General features: G+C 41.0%; 1 long non-coding RNA gene across 1 annotated transcript; it reads left to right on the top strand.

The window, feature by feature from the left end:
• Positions 1-1353: 1353 nt before the first annotated feature.
• On the top strand, positions 1354-18971 carry LOC141425499 (uncharacterized). Its single transcript, XR_012450503.1, has 3 exons — positions 1354-1536; positions 2068-2167; positions 18733-18971. It is a non-coding gene; the product is annotated as an uncharacterized lncRNA (long non-coding RNA).
• The last annotated feature ends 338 nt before the right edge of the window (positions 18972-19309 follow it).

The raw sequence follows: 19309 nt of genomic DNA, 5'->3' as shown, positions 1-19309 counted from the left end.
ATCCAAAGCTAATGCTCGTTGTGAATCATGTCTCTTTGACAACATGCACTCCCGCTGGGGAATGAAGGAAGACCTTCATTGGTTTTAAATTCAAGACCTCAAGAGGGTTGGGTAGACTTTGTACTGGAGAGTTAGCTATGTAATAGCTTTCAAGAAATAACAGGTTTCTGTGGCTGGGATGTAGAGTGCAATTTGGGGGGTATTGGGGCTCGAACCCAGGGTCTTGGGCATGAGGAACAAGTACTGTACTACTTGAGCCACACCCCCAGCCCGTTCGTTTCTATTTTGTTTTTAAGACAGGGTCTTGCTGCTACCTTTCTGGGCTGAATTCATGATCCCGCCTCCATCTCCCAAGTAGCTGGAATTACAGGAGTGAAATTTAATGCTGCCCTTTCTGAATCATCAAATGCTAGTAATCAGATAAAGTTTCTGGCAGGATAGATGACCACCCCTTTTAAATAGGAGAAAGCCAGAAAGGCTGAGTTTGTAGTTGGTTGGTGAATGTAAAGGAGTATTCAAAATGAGTTGCTTATATTGCCATTTGCAAATCGCAATTCACACATTGTTTAAGGTAAAAACTTACCTCTACTCACTGTGTAGTTTTCAGCTAGCATACAAGATGTGCCACATTCTAGCCAATACATTGGGGAACTCTCACTTATTCATGAAAACATATTGAGTGGCAACTAGGGGCTGGAGATACAGCCATGAACAAAACAAAATCTGGCCCCTATGGTTCTTATAATCTAGCTGGGAGAGTGGGATTGTCCTCATACTGTCCCAGACAGCTTGGCTGCCATTACAAAATGCCACAGACTGGGTGGCTCACACAAATGAAATTAATTTTCTTAGAATTCTGGAGGCTAGAAAGTCCAAGGTCAAGGTGCAGGCAGATTCCTTTCCTGCAAAGGGTTTCTTCCTGGCTTATAGTTAGACACCTCTGGCAGGTTTCGGGGAGGGAAGGCAAATTCACTGCTGTTTCTTTTTATAAGAGCAGTAAATCCATCATGGGCTGTCACTTTCATGACCTCATCTAAACCTAATTAATTCCCAAAGGTCCCACCACCAAATACCACTGCATTGGGGGTTAGGGCTTCAATAAATAAGTCGGGGATCAGAGGAGCACACTTCAGTCCATAGTAGGGAGATAAAGTCCTACTTACGCACATGAAGTGGATATACACTATGCAGAAAGTAAAACAAGTTGAGAGGACAATGTTGATAGCATTGCTGTTTCATACAAGGTACTCAGGCTCTTCAGATAATGTGACGTTGAAAGTTCTTTGATTTGACTCTTGACTGAAATGGAGAATTGTCGAATTCTCAGCAGAGGAGTGCTGTGATCTAGTTTATGGCTTGGGTGGGTCCCCATGCCTTTCGTGTTGGGAAAAGAGTTGTGGGTGGAGGCAGTTCAGATACCATTGTAGAAATCCAGGTGGGGTGGGGTTGTGGGGTGTGGCTGAGGAGTAGAGCCATGCTTACGTGTGAGGCCCTGGGTTCCATCCCCAGCAGTCACCCCTCCGATCCCAACTCCAGGTGGGAGCTTATGCAGGGTTACAGAGGCGGAGATGATAACTGGTCAGATTCTTGACATATTTTGACCATGGAGTTGACAGGATCTGGCAATGGATTGGATGTGGGAAGAGAGATAGAGAAAATTGAAGAATGATTGTTGATAGGAGCAGCTGAAAAAAATAGAATTATTGTTTGTTGAGATGGGTGATACCAAGGGAGAAGTTTTTCTTGGAGGTGTGGATTAAGATTTGGCTTGGGCTATGAAATATGGGAAGTCAAGAGGTTACGTGAATAACTGAGGCAAGGGTGTGTGGTGCTGAGTACTTTAAGGCGAAGGCTATACTAGTCAGCCCCACACCCACCTCTGCGAATTGTTATGGCTTGAGCATGAAATGTCCCTTTTGGGTTCATGTACTGAATGCCAGGCCCCCAGCTGGTGGAAACTTTAGATAGTGGGGCCTTGCTGGAAGAAGTAGGTCCCAGGTGGCTAGTCCTTTGAAGGTTATACCTGGTCCCTGGTTGCTTCCTCTCTCTCTATTTCCTGTCCACCAGAGGGGAAGAATCTCCTCTAAGATTCTAAGATGTTCCTACCACCAGGATGTTCTTCCCAAGTGCATGGAGCCAGGCAAACACAAATGGAACCCTGTGAGAGGTAAGCCAAAATAAATCTTTCCTCCTTTTAGGTTGTTTCTGGTAGGTATTTTGTCACAGTGGTAAGAAAAGATCTCAGATTTTCACTTGATCTTTTCTGTTAAGCACATTAACTTTTACTTTGCTTTTGGGCACCATTTGCTTTTGGGAGGCAGATTTCCACAAAATGAAGGTCAGGGAAAGACGCTGAAGCTCACATGATGATTTCAACACAACTGATGATAACCTGGGACTGGCTGACAGTGTCTCCCACCCACTGAGCTATGGAATGCATGACAGGGATTTAAAATTTTTGTTTTTGAAATTTCTTTGGATTTTTTTAATTTGTTATTTTTTGACCATACTTAGTCAAAACCGCATATAGTAACTCTGCGAATAAGGTGGGCTGACTGTGGTACATGTGCTATGCTCTGTGCTCCTTGGCCGGGGTGTGGAAACCGCGTTTCCCAGGCTCCCTGTTAGCTGGCTTCCTGTTTGGTTCTGAACATAAGAGGCCAGGGAAGGCCCAAGGAGGAGGACAAACATTGCTTCTGACTCAGCAGCGTGGCAGCCACTGTTGGGGACTGCTGGATACTGTAGGATGGCAGGGCTCTGAGCTCCCGTAAGACAGGCAGTTGCTTCCCACTGATTTCAGTGCAACTGGGTCACAGCTTTGGCGGGTGCCACAGAATGGCAGCCACAGCCCCACCCCAGGTGTTAGTTTCTTTCTTACATTACCATGCCAGCTTCCTTTTTATCCAAGGCCCCTTCAGCCTCCCTTTTGTTTCCTCTAAGACCATTCTAACCAGGGTCCTGTATTGAATTCCCTCTATTTGAAATACAGTAAATTCTTGTTTTCAAAACAAACCTCAAATGATACAAAGGACATTGATTCCAGAAATGATTTAAAAACGATTTGTCATTCTATAAAGGACTGTTTGAGTAAGTCATGTCATATACAAGTGATAGAATGCTATAAAGCTGTTCAGGAAAGGTTTTATTCTTTTTCATGGCCAAATAGTATTCTGTTCTATATATCTATATCTATATCTATATCTATCTATCTATCTATGTCACATTTTATTTATACATTCCAATATGAATAATCTCCAAAGCAGCAACAAAAAAAATGCAACATGTGTAATATAATGTATAATATGCTACAATTTGTGGTTGATGGCTTGTTCAGTTGAGTTTTAAGTCCATAGAGTCTGTATTCTGGCTAACATCTATGGTTTCACTTGCTCCATAGCCAGGGGGACGTAAAAATCCTTTCTCATGTTCTCCTTACCACTCCCTCTGTTGACTTCTTTCCTCACAGAATATTAATTTTCTGTCTTTATCCAGAGCAGGTAGGAATACTGTGAGGGTGACGTGATTAGCCTCTCAGATCATTTCTTTTGTTTGACTCCAAACAAAAGACACTAGGTCGTTGAAGGATAAGCCACTGCTTGAGCTCATGTGGGCAGATTTGTTGGTATTTGTTACTTTCTGTGCACTGGTGTGTTCATGGCCTTCCAGGTTTGAGGAAACGATAGCATCTGGAGACTTCTCTTGGAGTTCTAGAGTGCTAGGTAAGACTTAGGACCCCCTGGTTGTCTAAGAAATAAGTAACTCTTCCACCCATGTTCTGCCATTTTGTGAGTGTATTTATAGGACTGAGTCCTCAAGTGCACTTGCCCGGGCAATGGGTGTGCAGGTTTGAAATTTTGAAGGCTGCAACTGAATTGCACTCCCACACTGCATTTTTATTGTACTGGGGTTTGAACTCAGGGCTTCACACTTGCTAGGCAGGCACTCTACCACTTAACAACTCCGCTAACTGAATTGCACTCCCTAGAGGAGTAATGGAGGTCTATTATTTTATGCCATCACCAAATCACTCTGCCCATTTGGTAGAACTGGTTGTTAAACCCAGATGAGTCTTACTCCAAAGCCTCTGTTCACAGCAAACACTGTGATTATCACTCTTAAGACAAAACCATCCTTCAAAATGCTCAAAATCCTTTACTTAATGACTCATGTTAATTACATTAAATAGTATTATAAAATATTATAACCCAGGAGGGATTGAGCCTCTCCACCACTGATTCAGACATCCCTGAGTTAGTTTAATAGCTTGCTCTCTTAGAGCGAGGTGGTGGTGGGGATTCATAGGCAGCTGTGAACGTTGCCTAGGACCAGCCTGCAGTGACAAAGCAGGGAGAGGTTCTTCAGAGAGGGCTGGAAGCTGGATGCCATCTGATGAAAACCATTGTGTCCTTGAGAGGTTGGAGACCAAGGTCAGAGTGGACTGGGAGGAGAAGAGGCTGACAGGCCTGTACTTCCTGTTGATGGATGGAACCTGCAGAGTGCCGGGAATCAGCCTGCCAGGAGCATCAGAAGGTTCTGGAGAATGTTTTTGGTGGAAAATGAAATATTATACAAAATATTTACTGTACATTGTAAGAAAAATAAGGACTGTTAGCTAGTTTGTGATTTAGTATTGTTTTCACTCTTAACTGCATATTGGTGACACAGTGTGAATTAGTAGTTAGGTCTGTGTAGGCCCCATTTTAGCTGGAAATGTGGGCCTCTGGACTTCCGGTTCTTCTCTGTCCTGCTCACCGTGCTGTTTGAGCCTACCAGATGCAGGAGAAATGCCATTGCTAGTACTTCTGGACTTACTTTGATTTTATGTGAAACGAACACTGAAATTCGCTTGTCATCTATAATATTTAAAACAGAATTTCAGAATTCATACAAAAGATTCAGTTGGACTCAAAACTTTGTGCATTTCAAATGTAAAATTATAAGTTTAGAAAACTTCAAGTAATATATAAATTTATGACAGCAGGTAAACATATATTATAAGTGAATAAATTAGTAATAAAATGAAATCTTTAAAATGTTACTAAAATAATCTTATAAAATGAAGAAAATTTAATCATAAATGGTAAAACCAAATAGCTAATAATAGTTTTATCATTGTTTTAACAAGTACCAATTTTAGGGCTGGGGTGTGCCTGCGTAGCAAGTGAGAGGCCCTGAATTTAAACCCCAGATGGCTAAAAAAGAGAAGTATAAACTTTGATAGCCAAGATATGGAGTCAACCTAGGTGTCTATTGACAAGATAAGCAGATAAAGAAAATGTGGTGTGTATATATAAAATGGAATAATGTTTAGTCAAGAAAAATAATAAACCTTTTCATTTGTGCAACAAATGAAAGTTGGAGGACATTAAGTGACATAATTCAGGCAGAGAGACACAAATACTACTTTCTGTCATTTATATGTGTTAGCCACAAGTTGATTTCATAGAAGTAGAGGGTAAAACAGTGATCACTAGAAACTAGGAAGAGTGGGGGAGGGGGGATAGAGGGAGGTTGGTTAATGGGTACTGAAACACAGTTAGATAGGAAGAAAAAGCTCCAATGTTCTATGGCACAATAGAGTGACCATAGTTTCCAACAATTTATTATATATTTTATAAAGAACTAGAACAGAGGAGATGGAAGGTTTCCATCACAAAGAAATGATAAATGCTTCAGGAGCTGGAAATGCTGATGACCTTGATTTCATCATTATACATTGTATATTTATCAATTATTACACTGTACCTCATGAGTGCATACAATTAAAAATGCAAAAATAAGGGCCAGATGCTGTGGCTCACGCCTGTAATCCCAGCTACAGGAGGCATAAGTAGGAGGGTCATGGTCCAAGGCTGGCCTGGGCAAAAGCTGATACTGTCTCTGAAAAATCACCTAAAGCAGAAAGGGCTGGCAGAATGGCTCAAGTGCTAGAGCCCCTGTCTAGCAAGGGCAAAGCCCTGAGTTCAAACTCCGGTACTGCCAAAAAAATGTGTTTGTGTGTGTATCTGTGTGTATACACATATATATTAAAAAAAGAAGTATCAGCTTCAAAAAATGGGGTCACTGCCATCGCCAATTATTTTCCTACGGATTTTTCCAGCTGCCAATGGCCTCTGTGTGCGGGGGAGATGGTGAGGAGGGGGCGATAAACCCACTCTAGGGTGAGCTTTTGACGCCTCCATCTTCAAATAACCCCATTGCTTTGAAGAACACTTTTTGAAAGTTTTTGTTCTTTCTTTTTTTTTCAGGGACAATCTTTTTATCATGGTAAGCTGTACTATCTTGTTTTGAAGACAGCACTCCTGGTGTGTCTGTGTCTTCCTTTGGCTCGCCATGCACAGAGACCTTGGCTTTGCTCTTGTGCACATGGATGGAGGGGGGGGTCCTGTTTTCATTTGAATAATGAACACAGGTTTGTTTTGCTGCATAAATTAAATTTTGAGTCATTGGTTTTTGAATACATTAAGGAGTCAGGTTTGGGATTTTTTCAAATACTAAAATAACCATACCATTCAGAACTAAGTATGTATTTCAAGACTGAAAATAACAGTTTACCAGGATAAAAGTACCAGGATACTTGAAACAGCACTGCAAACACTAGCCCCATGCTGTCACTTTGAATCCTTTTTGTCTTCCTGCTTTCAGGCTTATAATTCAGGTGTGCAAAGTCATGTTAGCATGGAGCTGAATTGCGAGCTACATAGATGATCAGGACTTCACCTGGGAGCTTGACCATTTTTTAGGAGCACTGTTATATCTTGGAGGGGGTACTTGCTTACTCAAAAATGAAGTTTTAGAAAAAATGGACTTTTTGCAACATGATAGCATGTTTATTATTGTATGAAAACGTTAACTTTATATATAGTTCTTATCTACATTAGATTACAAGAAAAGTTTGAGAGATACTTAACAGTCAACAAGAATAAAAATGTCATCTTAACAAATGCTATATGGTTTGGATAAATGTCCCCCAAAGAGAGGCCATGTGTGAAAGATTTGGTCACCAGCTTGTGGCTCTACTGGGTGATGGAAACCTTTAAAACATGGGGCCTAATGGAAGGAAATTAGGTCATTGAGGATGTGCCCTTGAAGGGGGTATTGTGATCTCTTCCCCCTCCCTCCCTTTCTCCCTCTCTCTCCTTTCCAGCCACCATGAGGTGAACAGGCCTCTTCTCCCATGTGCTCCTGCCATGAGGCTCTGCTTTGCCACAGGTCCAAAGCAACAGGGCAAAGTGACCATGAACCGAGACCTCTAAAATTATGAGCCAAAGTAGACCTCTCTTCTGTTTAAGTTGGTTATCTCAGGCATTTTGACCCAGTGATGAAAAGACTACCATCACCACACCAATTCAACAGCCTCTTTTGGAAGCTCGGTTGTCAATACATTCTGCTAAGTAAGTGATGGTGTTACTTTTAAAATTCACATGACAAAGCTAAGGAGGCTGTCCAAATTCCATCTCTGTTATATCTGTTACATGCACACTTCTGTGCAGTTAAAAAATTGCATTTACGAAACATGTTATTCTTTACTCTTGTCCATGTCAGCATACCTATCCTTCAGTTTTGTAAGTGTTGCAGTGAGTAATAAAAAGTGCTTTATTTTAGGTAAAAAATAAGTAGCAGCAATTTACTTTGTTTTCTTCACAAAAGCTATTATTTGTCTCACGAAGATGCTATTTCTAACATCTTGTTCTCCCTCGATACTGTTAGAAATATTTGTAATAAAAATAAACCTAGTTTAGCACTTGCTGTCACTCTTTCCTCAAGTTACAATAGAAACTTAATTAATAAAGTATCAGTTGGAATCTGTGTTGGGAGGAGGTGGCCTAGGAGGCTGCTTCTGGGCCAGGTCCCTCTCAGGACAGTGATCCGAAATCTTAGGACTGGCGTGACCACTATACGTAAGGACTCCATGTTTCATGTGGGGCACGTCCTTGACATCCTGGTCACCATTTTTTTTCCTGGTCATAATGCTCACGTTCGAAGTTAGCCAAGTTAGAAAGCCAGTCCTAAACAGCACTTACTAATTCATAGCTGAAAGAATCCTAGTGGCCTACTGTTAGCTGTGAAAATAGACTGTATTTTTTCCCTCTTCCCCATCCTCCCTAGACTGTATTAAAACAGAATTATATACTAGTCCAGTTAAGAAAAAAAATTAGTAAACTCAGTGCAAATTTTTTAGCTTTTTTTGTTAGGAAAGCAAGACTATTTTGAATCAATTGCTTTAAATTCCAATGTTAGCTTACAATACTTACCTTAAAGTGTGGTTTCTTCTGTGACATTGTTTGAGAACGTTTTCCCTTTTCCCTAATTCCCTTTGTATTTGCATACATATCAGATTCTCTGTTTGGCATTAATCTTACAGTACTTAAAATGAATGTGAAGGAAAGATTCTAATTAGGGTTAGATACTTTATTACAAAATGCCTGCTGTGGTTCTACAAAGTGAATAAATTAAAGTGTTATAAACTAGGTTTAAAATTTCAAATTTATTTTTGCCTGACATCAGACAAAAACAAACCATAAATATATACTAAAATTCATACCATAACAAGCAAATCTTACGTATTTCCATAGTGGATTTAGTTGCTTTGGCAAATGTAAATCCCACCCCCAAACCCCTTTAATACTTAGCCCGGGAAATTGCTCAGCAGCCTCGACCCTCCCCTGTGTGGCCAGCAGATGGCGCTGCGCTTCCCCTTTTGCCGGCCTTGGTTAATGGGACAGGAGCGCAATTTTGGCAGAGCCAAGCTGCAGATTGCAACCAACCTATTCAGAACCGGGTGAGCAATTAAAGTGTGAAGGTCTACGCATTTAGGATCATAATTTGCCCCGCCTCATACAGATATGTGCGCTCAAGAACCTCTAGTTTTTGCTATTCTTGATGAGTGTTGGATTAACTGTGCTGTATTAACTGCACTCATTACCGCTAAGGGAAAAGGGCTGCTTGTAAGGAGGAAGGACCCCATTGTGGCAGTGGCAGGTTGAGAGACCGTTCTCTGCAGCATCCAAGAAAAACCTAGAAAATATCCCTTAGTGCTTGCTATCCAGCTTCAGGGAGAAGTTGTGCTTTGGAACTTGAAGAAGTTTGAAGTCTTGCAGGTGCAGTGGTTTACGCCTGCAATCCCCAGCATTAGGGAGGCAGAGATGAGAGCATAGTGGTTGGAGGCGGCCCCAGGCAAAAAGCTAGTGAGACCTCATCTCAACTATAAAGGCTGGGTGTGGTGGATCGTGCCTGTTAGCCCAGCTATGTGGCAAGCGTAAGTAGGAGGTTTAGGGTCCAGGCTTGCTGGGGCATAAACATAAGATCCTATTAGAAAAAAATAACTAAAGCAAAAAGCGCTGGGGTGTGCAGTACCTGCCCAGGAAGCACAATTCCCTGAATTCAAACCTCAGTACTGCTAAAAAAAGAAAAAAAAGTTTGCACAGATGCACAGAAGGACTTTCTGCCTGTTAGTTGCAGACAACCCCAGTTCCGTTTTGCTGTGTGCCTTTGGGATTGTCCTAACTGTGGCCACTGCTCATGAGCAATTGCTCCTGTCTGCTGTCTTTTTCTGGGTTTGCTACTTTTTGCTAAATGTACATGTGTTGGCTTTGGCAAGCAGATATATTTGGCTTTATTTTCTTAAGAAACTTAATAGAAATGCTATTTTTTTAAGTGGGGAAAAAAGACAGCTGTTAAGTGTAATAATAAGGTTGTTTTCAGCTCAAATGGGATTTTACAGATTACTTAATCCACACAGTCAAACACTATAGTGGGAAGCACGTGAAATGCCTCCCTCCAGTTCACCCAGATGCAGGGCAAGGCTGCTGACCCAGGTTTCTTATGGATTAGGTTAACAACCCACTTGACGTTATGCTCTATTGTATTTTAAAACAGGTTCAGATCATAAATGTCAAGGTTAATTTATTTCACTGACATGCCGGTTGTGGATGGATTTTGGCTGGTCACACTCCTTGCTCAGCCACACAGGCAGAGCGGTCCTTGGCTGTCTGGCCAGCGTCAGTGGCTCACTGCTCTTTTCTCATGTTCCCTTTTGTTCACACCTGTGCCTGGCACTGGGTCCTGCTGTTCTGGCACCTGTCTGCTTTCTTCTCCGCACGGGGAGGCTGTTGGGAACAGGCACGTCATCTCACTCATGATTGTGTCCCCTGTGGCCTTTACAGTACTTCAGGGTACTTCACAAGCACTCAGAAGTGCTGAGTGAATGAGTGAACTGTTGATGGAGAGGACCTTGAACATGGCACACCCAGCAGCCATGGGTAGGTAGTCCTTGGAGGGCTCTGAACAAAGACCTGCTGGATTAAATGCAACCAACGCCTTCAATGTATAGCTGGGCTTGACCATGGGAAAAGAAGTCCTTAGGTGCTAACAATAACAAAAAAAAGCCAGAGCCAACCAGAGTGTTACAGACAGAAACTGTACTGGTAGGTGGAAGGGAGACATTTTTAGCTAGGAGAATAAGAAATTGGTTTATATTCAGATACTCTTGTGTGACAGGGAACCCTTCTACATAGCTGAGCTACAATTTATATCTCCATGAGAGGTCCTGGCACCAGGGCACAGAAAGCTGTTTAATGATCTTGTGCCTTGGGAACCCATGCTTCCCAGGCCCTCAAGATGCCACATAACCTGCTTTGGCATCATACTTAGGATGATAATTGGTGCTAGGGACAATCAATTCATATGTCAGGAAAGGACATGATCCCCCAGTGTCATTTAAACAACTGTGGTCTGTATAGGAAATGAACAGAGAAGCACAAATTGACCAGCTGGCTACCTAATAAATCAAATGTCTCATTCCTAGCCAGGGCACTTCTTATACCTCAAATGCATGTTTTGTGTATTTTGGCATCTTACTTTCTCCTTATTCATGTAACAAGAAGAAATTTGCAATCTCAAAGTAAAGTCTGCCAGAAATTTTGCATTTCTTCACTGTACAAAAAAGCCAACAGAAATGTGATTCTGAACACCTGGCTGTCAAAGTGAGCAGGGAATTTATTGGCAATCATAGGAGTTCTTGCATTATGGAGAGGATTGTCTAGCCTTAGTCAGGTGTGATCCTGGCTGGTGTGGGCAGTGTTCAAGCCATGTGTCCCAGAGGCAGGTAGCTATGTGACTTCTGTACCAGGAGCAGGCCAGGCACTGTGCAGCCCGGTATACCCCACGCATTGGGGCCTGATATGAATGAGTCTTGACTACCTTTCTCCTCTCCTTACCTGGAGAGGAGAATTCAACACTGTGTAGCATCACCACAAAGTCTTATCCTGCCATCTACAGGATGCTCAGTAGAGACAGCAAGGTACACCATGCTGTATAGAAAGCACTGTGACTCAGATAAGTCCACATCAGCATGGGAGCCCAGGACAGGGAGCAAGCTCTGTGGCAAGAGGAGAGCTGAGAACGCTGCAGATAAGTGACAATTTAACCTTTTCACCTTGTCTTTATTGTTTGGCTTCTAGCTGGCTTCCCAGGAAGCTTGCTTACTCTCGCTTTCTCTTTTGACCTGATGACTTGCTCCACAGCATCTTTAGTGTTCTCTGGGACTCCTTTCACCTTTCCCTAAGGGCGGATCTGTGGGAACGTGGGTGTTTCCTTATGCAGCTGGTGGCTGGGAAATATGCCACGGCTGAGGTGACTCAAAGATGTCAAGTTCAGGGAGACGTTTATTAAGATGTTCAGGTGTTCTGGTGAAAATATTTTAGCACCTTTCACTAGGGTTGCCGTCTCAATTAATTTCCACTGAAACTCACAACTGGAAATAAGGTTGAAATGCTTGACCATTCTCCTAGGCTTAAATAAACAACGTATCAAAGCAACAGCAAATGTAGATACATGTAGCAGAAACGAGTCAACTTATAAAATTGTGCCTGTAATAAGCATTTGCATATTTTTTTGAAAAGTAAGAGCTGGGACAGGTTGGTGGAAGACAACTGATATTTTGAATCAAAGCATGGTCAGCTGGGCTACTTGTTAGATTTCAGAGACCTCCCCTCAATCTAGGACCTACTAAAGCAGAATGAGTTCGAAAGTCATGGTCCTGCCATTTTCAGGCCATTCATTCCTGCTGGGACATATGTCGGGAAGGTCAGTGGAGAAGTCAAGCTATATTCTGTAACCACCACAGAGATTCTGGAATCACATGGCTGACTCTGGAAAGTGCTCATTGGGAGAGATTTTAGAGAGTTATCCTGTCTGTCTAGAAATATTAGCTGTGCCCTCAAGGCAGGGGCCAAAGATGAGTTCTGAATTCTAGAAGGAATGAACAGAGTAGACAGGGAACCCACTGAGTGAGCCTGGAACATGCTACTGGGTCCTGGGCTGGAGTTTCCAGGAGAGGTGTTCTGTGCTGGCTAGCAAGTGTCTCCTGGTTCACTTACAGATACCAGGGAATTTGAATACGTGAATGAGCCAAGCTGCCCTTTTGTAGAAATTCTGGCTAGGAGAGAACCTTCCCCCACAGTGGTAAGAGAAAAGCAACTCCCATAGCTGCAGTGAAGCCACAGAGGACTTTAATTTGCATGTGTCCACAGCCATCAGTTCAGTTCAATGAGCTGATGAAATTGATTTGATTTTCTCATGGCATTGGCTGGTTGTCATGCAGAATTGCTGAGGTGATTGGCTGGCTCAGCATGCTACAGATAGAGCCACAGACGCCAAGGACTCCAACACACTGAATAGAAATGCTGTTTGCTGTCTTCTCCAAGTTCCCATCCATGCTAAGAAAGTTGGGCATTTGCTAGGAAATAGGTAGGTCGAACTTTTCTTATTCAATGGAATTGACAAACATGGTATCAGATGCTTGAGGTTTTGGGTAACATTTTTCTGACCTTTACCCTGTTTTGACTTTGAGAATTATCTGAGTGATAAATACGTAAATTATATATATGTATATGTACATATATATACATATATAATTTTCTACTTTGCATTTAGTAGGTTTTAACTGTCTCCAAATTTTGTGAATCATCATAGTATTAATGTGAAGGTTGGGAACAAATTTTAAGGGCCTTCAGTACTAAGCAGGAGGATAGTTTTCCCATAAAGTGTCATTTTTGCCTGAATTGCTAGAAAACTGTTTGCAATTTTCAAAGTCTGTGTAGAAAACAAGTAGGATATGCATGATGAGAACTCTCAAATGATATTAGCACCACTCATATAGCATTAGTGAAATCCCTGTCATTAGGAAATGTTATTTTATATAAAAAAGTTGATAATGGGATACAAAGATGCTAATATGATTAGGTGATGAGTTGATAATGGAATTTTTTTCATATCAGTGATTTTCATTCATCACCACCAAAGCTGATCTTCCTAATATGATATGATATTATAATAAAACCTAGGCAGAGAGTCAGCAGTGAAATTTATGATGCAAAAGAAAAGTCAATAGCATTATAAATCTTATAAACTGATTATATTTCAGCTGTCAGTGTTCTTGGCTGGGAAATCTCCTTTAATTCCCCTATCTTAGTCCTATTTTCTTTCATGATACTGAGAAAGGAAATGAAATAGATTTAAATCTTTATCTTTAGGGTAACTTTAATGAGTGACAGTCAATTCCACATGGCCTGATGGCCACAGATCTGTCACCTTTGCCTGGCTCAACTCCCATCCAATTAAGTGCACATTTAAATGCAAGTAGTTGGCAGGATGGAGTCAGCAGAATTTAATTCTATGAAATATAAACCAATTTTTCAGTGATACAATGGTTTTAAGCAGTAAAGGGCTTCCTGAGATTGTGGGATAGTCATTTGAGAATCATCAGAGAATTATTGGCAGGCTTGTATCATGGATAGGAGAATGGAAGTCCTGCTTTTCAATAAAAATATAGTCTAGCCAATGAGATTTTTAGGAAACCACTGGAGGTGGGGGGTAGTTAGGGGAGAAGAGGAAGTCAAAAGCATTGAGAATCAGTAGAGCCACCCAATCATCCAACTACAATCTCTTGCGGTTAAGCAAAAACAGGTAAGCAATGCATGTCAGAATAGTGACTAGACTTCCCTGACTGGCAGGGTATTGGACAAATCCTCAGAGGAACCAGACAGTCCTAGCAACTGGTTTCTTGTTTGGCAGTACTAACAGAATATGAAATGTACCATCAGAAATATGAAATGATGGTTCTCCCTTCTAGCTTACAAATTAAGAAAGGGCCAGCAGATAAAAGTTGCTCTCAAAAGTATAACAAATACAATAATAAGATGTGAAAGTCTTAGGGTGAGCCTAAGTCTAATTTCAGTGTCTAATGCATTTTCTATAAATCCATTGTTCAACATTAATAACACGTAGCCCCAAACATAAGAATGATGAATAAGGCAGCTCAGCAAATTTGTGAGTATAAACCAAGGACTGAAGAAATACTGAAACTTAAAATGCCTTATGCACTGGGTCTGAACGGCTAACAAGACCTTCTAGAGTGGGATGCAGAGGTAGGCAGATGCTTCTAGCTGCCTTTTTAAGAAGTTTTATGTGGGGAGCACCAGGAGAACTTTGTTAGAATCTTATTTCCCCCATGACATGTTAGAGGGAGGTCCTGCCCATTTAACTTCCATGAATATTTTCACCCACAGTGTTTCCAAATACTTTATTTTACTTATTTATTTATTTGGCCGTCCTGGGGTTTGAATTTAAGGCCTTGCACTTGTTAGGTAAGCACTCTACTACTTGAGCCATAGCTCCAGCCCTTTTTGGTTTTAGTTATTTTTCAGATAGGATCTCACTCCTTTTGCCTGAGCTGGCTTCAAACTGTGATCCTCTTAGCTTCATCTCTCAAGTGGTTGGGATTACAGGTTTGAGCCACTCTGCCCAGTCAAAAGGCTTTATAAAGTCAATTCCATAGTTTCCCTCATGTGCGTAACTCTTGTTGGTTCCAGAATATGGGGGAGAAATCTCATGCTTCATTGGTACAGGGCCAGGTCTCTCTTCATGAGATAGTCACTTGCATAGCTCAGGATTGGAGAACTCCCTTCCAATAAAATATTTGAATTTCACAAAATTTCCACTTAAAAATTTTGCATTGAGCTCTCAGTTCACTATGAACTTAGCTGGGCTAAACTTGGACTAAGCTTAAGGCAGAAGCCACATAGCACCATTTTTTTCACTCCAGGGAGAAAAGGATTGTTTGGAACAGGAGCAGCTTGGGGAAGACCAGTGGAATTCTTTCTGTGAACTTCTATTGCTTCTGAGATTCAACCTTGGGTTTCCAACCATGTTGGCTTCTGCCTTTTGTTTATTTACTCTGTCCTTGTTATCCTAGCTTCAAGTGCCCACTGCAGTTCTTTGGGGTCTCTGGTATCTGTGCTATGGTCCCTCAACCTCTCCTGTGCCTGCTTGCCTTGCCGTGGGACCCACACTGTCTACTGTGCATGGAGATACCATTTTCAACACCTTGTGCTCCATGGGCTTCAGATTCTGCCTCTTGGTCAATTCTGTCCCAAGAAATATGACAGGCAGGTCAGAACTAAAACATTGTGTGTGACTAATATGTAGTAGTTCCTGGCTTCTGTGTCAGGGTGTTAAGAATTCTTTTTTTTTTAAACAGATACTTGGCTCAGGGATACTTTTTCAATTTGCCTCTTTTCTTCCATCACTATCTCACTCCTTAAATTAGGCCTTCTATATCATTGTAAGTTTTTGCATAAACAAATGGTAAAATACCCCATTCCAGTGAGATTCTAGCTGTAAATACTTTCCAGCTATAGTGCAGTGTTAGATGTTGAAGCAATCTCAGGAATTCATATAAATGTCAGATGAAGGAGGGAAGGGATGGGGCAGGAGCAGGAGAAGGAGAGAAGCAGCCTGGCTTCACAGCAACTGCAAGAGCTAACTTTGTCTGAGTGCCAAGCATTTGCCTTGCATTTTCTCATGCAATCCTTGGGACCACGCTGGGGACTAAGCCAATCCATACAGGGATTTAGACTGAGACCATCTGACAGTAGAGCTTAAACTCTTAATCATCTTGTTAGATTATTTATACATTTTTAGGATTTTTTTTGGTGGTACTGGGGTTTGACCTCAGGGCTTTGCATTTGCTAGACTGTTGCTCTACCATGTGAGCCACAACTCCAGTCCTTTTTAAAATCTGGTTATTTTGGAGATAGGGTCTTGCTGTTTGCCCAGGCCAGCCTGGACCACTATCCTACTATTTTAGGCTTTCCACTATAGCTGGGATGATAGGCACATGCTACCATGCCTAGCTTTTTTCTGTTAAGAAGAGTCTTGTGAATTTTTTGCCCAGGCTGGCCTTGACCCATAAGCCTCCTGATCTTGGCCTCCCAAATATCAAGGATCACAGGCATGAGCCACCAGTGCCTGGGCATTTTAATAATTAATTGGGAAAAAAAGGTTAATTACTGAAATTTACTAAGAATTCAATATGCCTTTCAACATATTTGTATTTCATCAGTTGCATGCTGAAAGACACTCAAGTAATAGCAGCACTCCCACTGAGCAGTGAAGTCTAACTGCCCTCCTCTTGAGTCACAGGCTGGCCCTGAGTTGTTTGACCAATAGAATGCCATGTGGTTTCCAGGAGAGGACATAAAAAGGTTTGCTGCTTCCCTTTGGTCCTTTAAAATACTCCCTTTTTGGCACTACGTTTTGCAGCCTGGCCACTGTGCAAAGCCCCCTCTATGTAGAGATTTCACACTAGGTGTTTTGATTGAAAGTCTCAGCTGAAGCTCCTGCTAAGAGCCAATAGCAGGCAGCCATGTGAATGAACCACTTTGGTCATTCCAGCTGAACCAAGTGTCCAGATGACCTTATCCTTCAGTTGATGTGCTATGGAACAATGGGACCATTCTCAACTCAGAATAAGGAAAGAAAGTAAATTTTCTTTTAAGCCTCTAAGTTTGGGGCATTTTGTTACATAGTAATAGATAACTGAAGTGCATACCTGTATGTGTGAATATGCTATAGACGGTTGCATATAGTGAAGGACATTCAAGGACCCCTGACAATAATTCTTTTTTGTTGTTGTTATTGGTACTGGGGTTTGAACTCAGCTCCTGCAGATAATTCTGAAGATCACTTGAGGGACTGTTTGTGACCTGAAAAGAGGTTCGTGGAAATCTTCATGTAGTGACATATCTTACTTTTAAATCCATCCTGGTCCCAGACAGTATTCTCAAATGTTGCATAGGAAAAGGAAAATTCCTGTTAAGTGTCATGGAAAGTTGAGCTAAAATGCACACAGACACACACAGATACACAGATACACACACAGAGGCACACAGACACACACTGGGTAGGAGTGAGAGAAAGAGGTGGGGAGACATGATATCTGGGTGGCATTTGAAAGAAGCAGCTATTTGGAGTTTTTCTTTCAATGACAAGACACAGGCTAAATGACGCATCAGTAAGTGCCTTCCACAGGCATTCTTAATAGCCCCAGTTTGTATGCCTGTAATTCTAACATAGGATTTCCAAATACAATAAGCAAAAAACCAAAGTGCAACCATTTTATGATATTATTAAGATTGTGCACATAATTGTTGTCTAGTAATCAGAATATTTAAAAAGGTACTTGATGATAATGGGCGCTATGTTTTAAATATTTCTTTGCTATCCACATTGGTTCACTTATATGGAAAGTTTTAGAGTTATTTTTTAAAAAACATGATGTAGACCTTAAGTTTTGATGATGCTCTTTTGGTTTTAATGATGGTATCTATTTATCGAGCATGTACACACTCTACATTGTAGTGTATTTTTACACAACTCTGTCAGGTCGTCATTTCTGTAATCTTTGTGGAGGGGAAACTGAGGCTTAGAAGGTTTAAATAACTTGCCCAAGATTACTCAGCTCATAAATGCAAAGCTGAGATTTGAGCCACAGCCCAAGTCTGATTCCAAGCCATATACTTGTGCCGTTTTACTACGACCCTACCTTCTATTGTCCTTCTGAAATGCTTATGATTCAAAAGGCAATTTGTAATAAAGAGCCAGGCTGGAATTGAGGTTTTAAAAGCAGTGCCTGCCCTTTCAGTTATAAAACATTTTGTTAGAAGCAATAACAGCACAATTACAGCAAATGTCTCTACCTTTACTGTCACTACTGCACACGGGTCTAGGTTACAAGTTTGAAATTTCACTGATTATTGGTGCATAATTGGCTTCATGTAGGTGATAAATGTATTGCTGATTGATTATCATGACTTGGTCATATTTGAAATGTCAAAGTAGAAAATTGAATTGTCATATTATCGCATGTTCTCATTCGAGCACCAGATAAATATTACAAATGATGATTTTCCACTGAGTACTATATAAAGAATTTATGGAATATTAATAATTCTGTTATCCACAACCTTCGTGCTTGGTGGATGACCCCAAACTGAAATCACGTTTGACTTTTGAGGAATAAACCTCACGAATGATCTGCCTTAACCCACTTTGCTACCTCGAGTTTTATAGGGTAAATAGTCCTGAGGACAATCCTTACCTTCCTTAGTGAGCACTGGACATTTATGACTTGCTTGACATTGTTTTTTTTTTGTTTTTGCCCCATCTTTTTACTACCCAAAATTTATGCCAGTCAGGGTATCCTCTGTGGTGGAATCACATCACATAGAGAACCAAGGAGTTGCTCTGAGACAGCCAGGACTGGGTCCCCAGTTCTAAACACAACAAGCACCTAATGGCTTAAAAAAATGCAGTTGTAAAATCTGCAGAAACCCAGCTTTTGCTGTAAGGCTGCCTTTCATAACAGGTCAAATCTTTCTGCTTTGCCAGGACACTGGAGCCTCATTTCCAGAAATGCAGTTAAGAAGAGTCTGGGAAGTAAACCCTCGAGATAATACGTTGGTACCAGAAATCTCAGCCTTGCGACTCCAGTCTCTGCTCCAGGCTCTTGACATGACTAAAGGAATCTTTGGATGACTAAGTGCACCAGTCACTGTCTGCAGATTGAAACATAGAGCCCGTGGTTTAACTTCTTTTGGATATAGAAGTTATCTAAATAGTATATAGTAAAAGGTAGATATTGCATTATTCAATAAAATGCAAGTTATTTTAAGGTAATACAAATTTATAATACCTTTTGGCAATTTGTATTTCTTCACAAATAATAAAATAATGTGATGGAGTTTTTCTTTTTAAAAAATTAAATTTATTTATTTATTTTTATGCTTTTGAAATGCAATATATTTTGATATTCTTCTTTTACTTCATTTGTTTCAAATGCTTTGTACAAGCTAAAATGATCCAACAATAGAGAAATGGTTGAATTATTTACATAATTAATATTGCCCTCTAATCTATTGGTACAGATTTTTCTTTCCCCCCCCCTTATCATTTTAACATTTACTTA

This window comes from Castor canadensis, chromosome 8, assembly GCF_047511655.1.
Source record: "Castor canadensis chromosome 8, mCasCan1.hap1v2, whole genome shotgun sequence".
NCBI classification, from domain to species: Eukaryota; Metazoa; Chordata; class Mammalia; order Rodentia; family Castoridae; genus Castor; species Castor canadensis.
The sequence above is the reverse complement of the archived record's forward strand: the minus strand, read 5'-3'. Positions and strand labels throughout refer to the sequence as shown.